At 46.8% G+C, this 6,567-nt stretch overlaps 1 non-coding gene across 1 annotated transcript; it reads right to left on the reverse strand.

Annotated features, from left to right (window-relative positions):
- Positions 1-3,310: 3,310 nt before the first annotated feature.
- Positions 3,311-3,382, reverse strand: trnae-uuc (transfer RNA glutamic acid (anticodon UUC)). The gene has a single exon. It is a non-coding gene; the product is annotated as a tRNA-Glu (tRNA).
- Positions 3,383-6,567: the final 3,185 nt, after the last annotated feature.

Here is a 6,567-nt window from a genome sequence, read left to right on the forward strand (position 1 = left end):
ACAGACCCAGTTGTTGTCATTTGTGGTGATGTGGCTTTTTACACGGCTTTTGCATCTTCAGAGACCTGTCACATGACCCTTGTGTAACTGTGACTTTTTGTTGTTCATGCCAACTGCACGACTGAAGAGTTAGGATCTATTATACATTCTGTCTTTCATGTTATTAAAATATGAAAAGAAGTGTCTCAGGGAGTCAATATTCATTGACATGATGCGGCATCACAATGAAACAAAGACAACAGAAGTGGTCGTGCCATGTGGGTCATGGAGAATGGCTGAGGTGCTTTATAGTCAACTTTTACGTTCATGCTTGTTCAAACATGTACATACGTTTTGTCACAATATTGGGTAAATTGGACACAAAAAAACCCAGTGTCTCCGTGGGTTCTCTCTGGTACTCCAGCTTCCTCCCACAGTCCAAAGACATCAAGAGAGGACGAGGCTGATTGATACTCTAAATTGACCGTAGGTGTGACTGTAAGTGTGAATGGTTGTTCGTCTCTATGTGTTGGTCCTGTGATGGACTGGTGACCTGTCCAGGGTGAACCCCGCCTCTCGCCCGTAGATGCTGGGATAGGCTCCAGCCCCCCCACGTGACCCTTAATGTGTAGGAATAAGCGGAAGACGACGATGGATGGATGGATACAACAAAATTGTGGCAACAAAGTGACATTCAATATTATTGAATAGATTTTAAGTCCTTTGATACAAATTAAAACCCCAAATTACTAAATGAGTTGAGGTAAAGATAAATATGAAGAACAGTGTAAATGTGTTGAATTTAAGTCGCAGTGTACTTGAATATGAGTTGATATGACTTCTTTTATTTTAGTGAGTCCAAATCATTTTTATTCAGATATTTAGTCAGCTTATTTCAATTTCACCCAGATGATTAATAAATATAAGTCAATTCCACCTAGATTATCAGTAAATATGAATCAGTTCCCCTGATATTTAGTTAATCTTAAATACTTCAGATACTTAGTAAATATTAATCAGCTCATCTTGTGAGATTGACTAGGATTTACTCAATAATCTTTGGTGATATAAATCATCATTTGGCATGTGATTACTAAATCCAACACATTTTAACTGTTGTTTTTATGAGCATGTACTTATTTTTTTGTTTAAGTTTAGTTCATGTTTTCAATACTTTTTAATTAAAATTGTAGTACTTCAAATCTATTCAATTATTTCACGTGTCACTTTGTTGCCACAATTTTTTGAAGTAACCAGTGGTTATCGGGTAACCAGTGGTTATCAGGTAACCAGTGGTTATCAGGTAACCAGTGGTTATCAGGTAACCAGTGCTCATCCCCTGTTCCCTCACATCAAACCACACCTACTTCATAAACAAGCCTGACCACTGAACTCCTTTCATGTCAACTGCATTTAACAACACAGAGGTGTTTTGTTCAATGCCCACTGGAGGTGAATCTCATCCATGATTGTCCAGACATTTTTTAGGTCTGACAGTTTCAGCATCTGAGGAGGAAGACGACAGCCTGTCTGAAACAGAGGTTTTCAAAGTGAAGTCCTCAGATCAATGAGCTCACTGATCCTGGATCAGATTTGTGTTGAAAGGATAAAAGCAACTGGACTAGCTTGAATGTTTTGAAGAGGCTTCATCATCCATGTACTTCTTATCTTGCAGTAACTGCAGTACTTCAAAAAATTAGGGTTATGAATTGACTTCATTGCAGCTTTGACCTGAGCAGGTGTTCACTCAGGACCGGCTGGTACAGAGAGGTCCAGGCACCTGGAGCCACTGGATCAGTTTGATCTTTGAGCAGAGCAAAGTAGTTTGACACAGGAAGAAGGTCGTCTGGAGAGAAGAGAGGAAGAGAAATCCGTCTCCCTTCTCCTCAACGGACGAACACAGGAGAGGACGGACATCAGATGGACAGAGAGCAACACTGCTGGACTCTCAGAGCTGGGAGGGGCGTCCAGCTGCAGCAAGGAGACAAACAGGGATGCTGCTTCAGGACATCATCCAGGAGGCTCTCCATGGTGTGGAGCTGGGGTCTCAGACTGGAAGCTCTGGCTGCTGAGTTGTCCAACCAGCCGTCACATCACCTCCTGAGCTCTCAGCCTCCTCTTGACCAGGTTCTGGATGCTGACTCAGCAGGAGACAGGAAAGGAATCAATGTTGAAGGAATTTCAAAGCGTCCATCAACCTGCAGGACAAACTCCTTCACTGTGTGTGGTTCAGAGTCCCTGGTTTGATTGCAGCTTTGACCTGAGCAGGTGTTCATCCTCATCTCAGTAACAGGGGACACTTTATCACAGCAGTGGACAAACATCAGCATTCATCACCCAGCAGCTCCTCTGATCAACAGAACAAGTTCAAGTATTCTGAGAAGGAGGGCATGGATCCCTCTACCTCTCACATGCTAAGCTAGCACTCTACCATTGGAGCTCAGTCCCTGCTAATGAGCAGCAGATGATGGAGGTTGACCTTCATGCAGGGTTGGATGACCTTCACCAGTTGGAGCTTCTCTGGTTGACCAACATGTGGAATCTCTGTCAATACTCCAGTGGTGTTTAAGTGGTGACAATATGGGTTAGTGACTGGGAGTGTGTGTGTGTGTGTGTGTGTGTGTGTGTGTGTGTGTGTGTTTGTTTATATGCAAATCTTTCCATGGAACAACGGTTTTTATTTGAAGCAAGAGCCTCCAGATCAAAGTCAGAATTGATGATGATGTCATCAGGGCTTTGATTGTTTATTTATTTGTACCTAGAATTCTGTCTTTGATCTCAGGAGGACATGAAAGAAACCCAACTTTAAAAAGTATATGAGAGCATTCAGCTTGGTTAGAAAACATTTTGACTGTTGAACAGTAGAGTTTGTTAGAAACAGTTTCCAACACTCAGAATTAAATTGAAGACACAAAAACCTTCCACACTTAAATCCTGTCTCTAACTTCAAACTGGGGATGAACATTTTTATAAGCAATCTGTCTCTATGTGATGGCCCTGCCATGGACTGGTGACCTGTCCAGGATAAACCCCGCCCCTCACCTGAGGGCTGCTGGGATAGGCTCCACCCCCACGAACCATTGCAGATCATCAATAGCCAAAGCTACTAAGGAGGATTACAGTTTGTCCTTGCAGGAGTCAGTGACTTAATAGAGTCTAACTAAGGGTTGGACCTGAATGAGACAGTCACCCTTCAACATGGGGCCATGGCAGAGTGAACCAAGAACACTACAATGGGGGTGAGAGTGGAGCCATGATGGATTCACAGTTCATCACCTCCACCATCATGTGGACCACCTGATCACCTCTCCCTCAACCTCTAAATAACTCATTCCCTGACCGGGAATTGAACCCGGGCCACGGCGGTGAAAGCACCGAATCCTAGCCACTAGACCATCAGGGACCACACTGAGCCCTCCAACAACAGAGACTATACACAATGACTCAAGAACACAGGACTCTGTGGTCTCAGCTTGAGATGCAGAGGGTCCACCAAGACCACCAGACACCTCAGCCCCCTAAAGACAGTCCACCCTCAGGATCCTGCCCCCCTCTGCTCCAACTCAGCCCTCCATTCATAACGTGACTTTCGCTACGTCCGAACTGCCAAGTACCAACCTACGTCCTCCTGCTACGACCTAAACATGGCGGCACCACTCAGACACCCTAGAAGATTGGTGGGGAAGCACGACCTCTGCTGGCAGAGCACAGATACCGCAATTAGGTAGACAGCACCAACGAAAGCCCCACCTGCTGGCCTGACTGTGGTACTGCACTCCACTCTGAACAAACCTTTCACTCATTCTCTATCATTAAGCACGTTAACGCACCTGTACAGGTGTGTTCACATTATATACATATTATATATTTATGCTTGGCCGTTTTTGATGAACTTGGGCGGTACTCTGGTGCAGGGATGAGGTCATGGAGCTGATCTGGGAGCAGTCCTGATGTTAAATGCTGTGATGAAGGACAGTGTGGAGGAAAAATGAGTCAAATTTAAATTGTCAACAGTTCAACGTTGTTGGCAGGACTCCAACCTGAGCAGGGAGACCCCAATGGATTTCTAGTCCATCGCCTTCACCACTCGGCCACAACGACCACATTCACACACTTTTGTAGGAGACTGAAATTAGACAATGAAAGTTCATGTCAGCACAGTCAAATATTTTTTTGTCCTAACTCAAAGACAAACTATTTGTGTGTGTGTGTGTGTGTGTGTGTGTGTGTGTGTGTGTGTGTGTGTGTGTGTGTGTGTCCCAGCTGCAGCAGTCAGTTCAGGTTCCTTCAGTGTGACTGAGGGAGGTTTCTGTCCGATGGTTTCTCCCAGTGTGAACACAGCCTGACTGCTGATGCTGTGCCGACTCTGACAGTGGTTCAGTTTTTCTCAGTGGCTTTGTTGCTGCTCTCAGATCAGAATGAAAGTTCTCTCAACTCTGAGTTCAGCCTCCACAACATCGAGTCACTTGTTTCTCCTTCCTTTGATCAAATAGCGAACGCTTTTGGACGAGGAGGGAGGAAACCACGGCGTTTCACTGCTTTACATTTAGAATCTCACGCCAAGCCGGAGAAGCAGGTCCGAATCAGTCACGTGGTCACTGCCAGCTGGAGAGGCTTTGGACGTCACCACATACGTCATCAATACGCGCTTCACAGAACGAGAAGAAGAAGCGGGAAGCTTTGAACACAACAAGGAAAGAAGGAGAAGTCCGTGAAGCCCCGGCCTCGGTCTTTGTCTCCTGAAGGCTGAGTGGCGCCGGTAGAACCTCAACATGTGCGCCGCGCAGCTGCTGCGGGTGTCGGTCCAGGAGCGGATCCTCGCCGCCGCTGAAGACTTCCTGCTGCAGCTGGGAGAAGGAGACTCAGCGGCTGGAGTCCCGGTGCTGAGAGCGCTGCTCACCGAGCGGCTGGCGGCGGCCGCGGAGCAGATCATGGCTCTGCTGGAGGAAACCGTGGCGGAGTACGAGCGAGTCCATCCATCCATCCATTGTCTTCCTCTTATTCCTGTTAAGGGTCATGGGGTGGGTGGAGCCTATCCCAGCGTCTACAGGTGAGAGGCGGGGTTCACCCTGGACAGGTCACCTGTCCATCACAGGGCCAACACACAGAGACAGACAACCATTCACTCTCACAGTCACACCTACAGTCAATTTAGAGTATCAATCAGCCTCGTCCCCTCTTGATGTCTTTGGACTGTGGAGGAAGCTGGAGTACCAGAGAGAACCCACACAGGAACAGGAGAACATGGAGACTCACACAGAAAGATCCTGTGCTCCAGCCAGGACTCGAACCCAGAACCTTCTTGCTGTGAGGTATTTTTATCTCACAAGTGGAAAAATGTAGAATCTTCATGTCATTACATGTCGTTCTCCATTGGGTCACTAGGGGGCAGCACCTACCTGCATCACCAATATGAGCCTTCCGTCTGTCAGGGGGTAGAATTCAGTCACCACCAATGACATCAGAGTCAGAGTTTAGACATCAAAGACAGACATTAAAGCCTCTCTGATAAAACAAAAATATCCTGCAATATTTTTTTCCAAAGTGAGACCCTCTTTATTCTCTAGTTTAATCTGCTGCAATAATAATGAGCATCTTTGTCAGTCTACTGATGAATGTCAGATATCTTTGATGACCAAACCTGGACGTTTGTCTCAGTTTGACTGGAAGTCTCATTCATTCATTTCTCCTCCATGATTTCCTGCAATGATTTCCTGGTTCTGCTCCATTCAGGTTCAGAGAGCTGAGATTAAAATCACTCAGGAATAAAAGAGGAGACACCAACAAGTCAGCATGGAAGAGGAGCAGCTTTTCAAACTGGTCACCCTGGCTGCTGGTCTGGGCCTCCCTTTGCCTCGGTGCTCCTTGAACCAGTGAAGGTCCTGGTCCAGTCTTCTCCACTGAGTCCTTGTCAACAGGGAGCACCTCCCCACCAGAGAGGTGCAGGGCAAAGGAAAGGAAAACTCCAACCAGAATGAACGCTGCACTAAAAACTGCCCTCCATTTCTTGAGGGGAACGTTGGGTCTTCCTCAGGCAAACGGCAGTCAGCAGTGGCTCAACATCTGAACTGAGCCCAGACCTGGTCAGCTGATCATTCACCAGCTCAGCCCCTCCCACTCATGACGAAGACCTTGAAAACCCCAACATCACCTCCTCCACCTCAGTCTGGCGTGTGTGGATGGAGGGCTGTGATGTCAGCGGCGATGACATCACTGACACAAACACACTGATCTCTGACTGGTTTGGTCTGAGTGGGATTCAGTGACATCACACGACCTGCACCAGATGAAGGGGCGGGGCATCCAGGAGCTGTGACATCACTGGTGACTCTTGTTGGGCCGCCTTCTTGGCCAAAGTGGAGGAGAACAGGACCCAAATACAGACGGGGGAGAGGAGCGTTCAACAAAAGGAGGCTTGAATGATGAAAAGACAAAGAACAACAAAGGAACTCAAAGCACCAACAGAGGAGAAAAGACAAAGTAGCAAACAAAAGCCAAACTTCCACTGGAAACTTGGAGGAGCTGGAACAGGAGGGAGAGAACATGAGGCTGAGAACCCTGGAGAATGAGAGGTGGACAAATCCACCA

This window comes from Aulostomus chinensis, chromosome 1 (assembly GCF_037954235.1).
Source record: "Aulostomus chinensis isolate RoL2024-O1b breed Wild chromosome 1, RoL_Achi_v1.0, whole genome shotgun sequence".
NCBI lineage: Eukaryota > Metazoa > Chordata > Actinopteri > Syngnathiformes > Aulostomidae > Aulostomus > Aulostomus chinensis.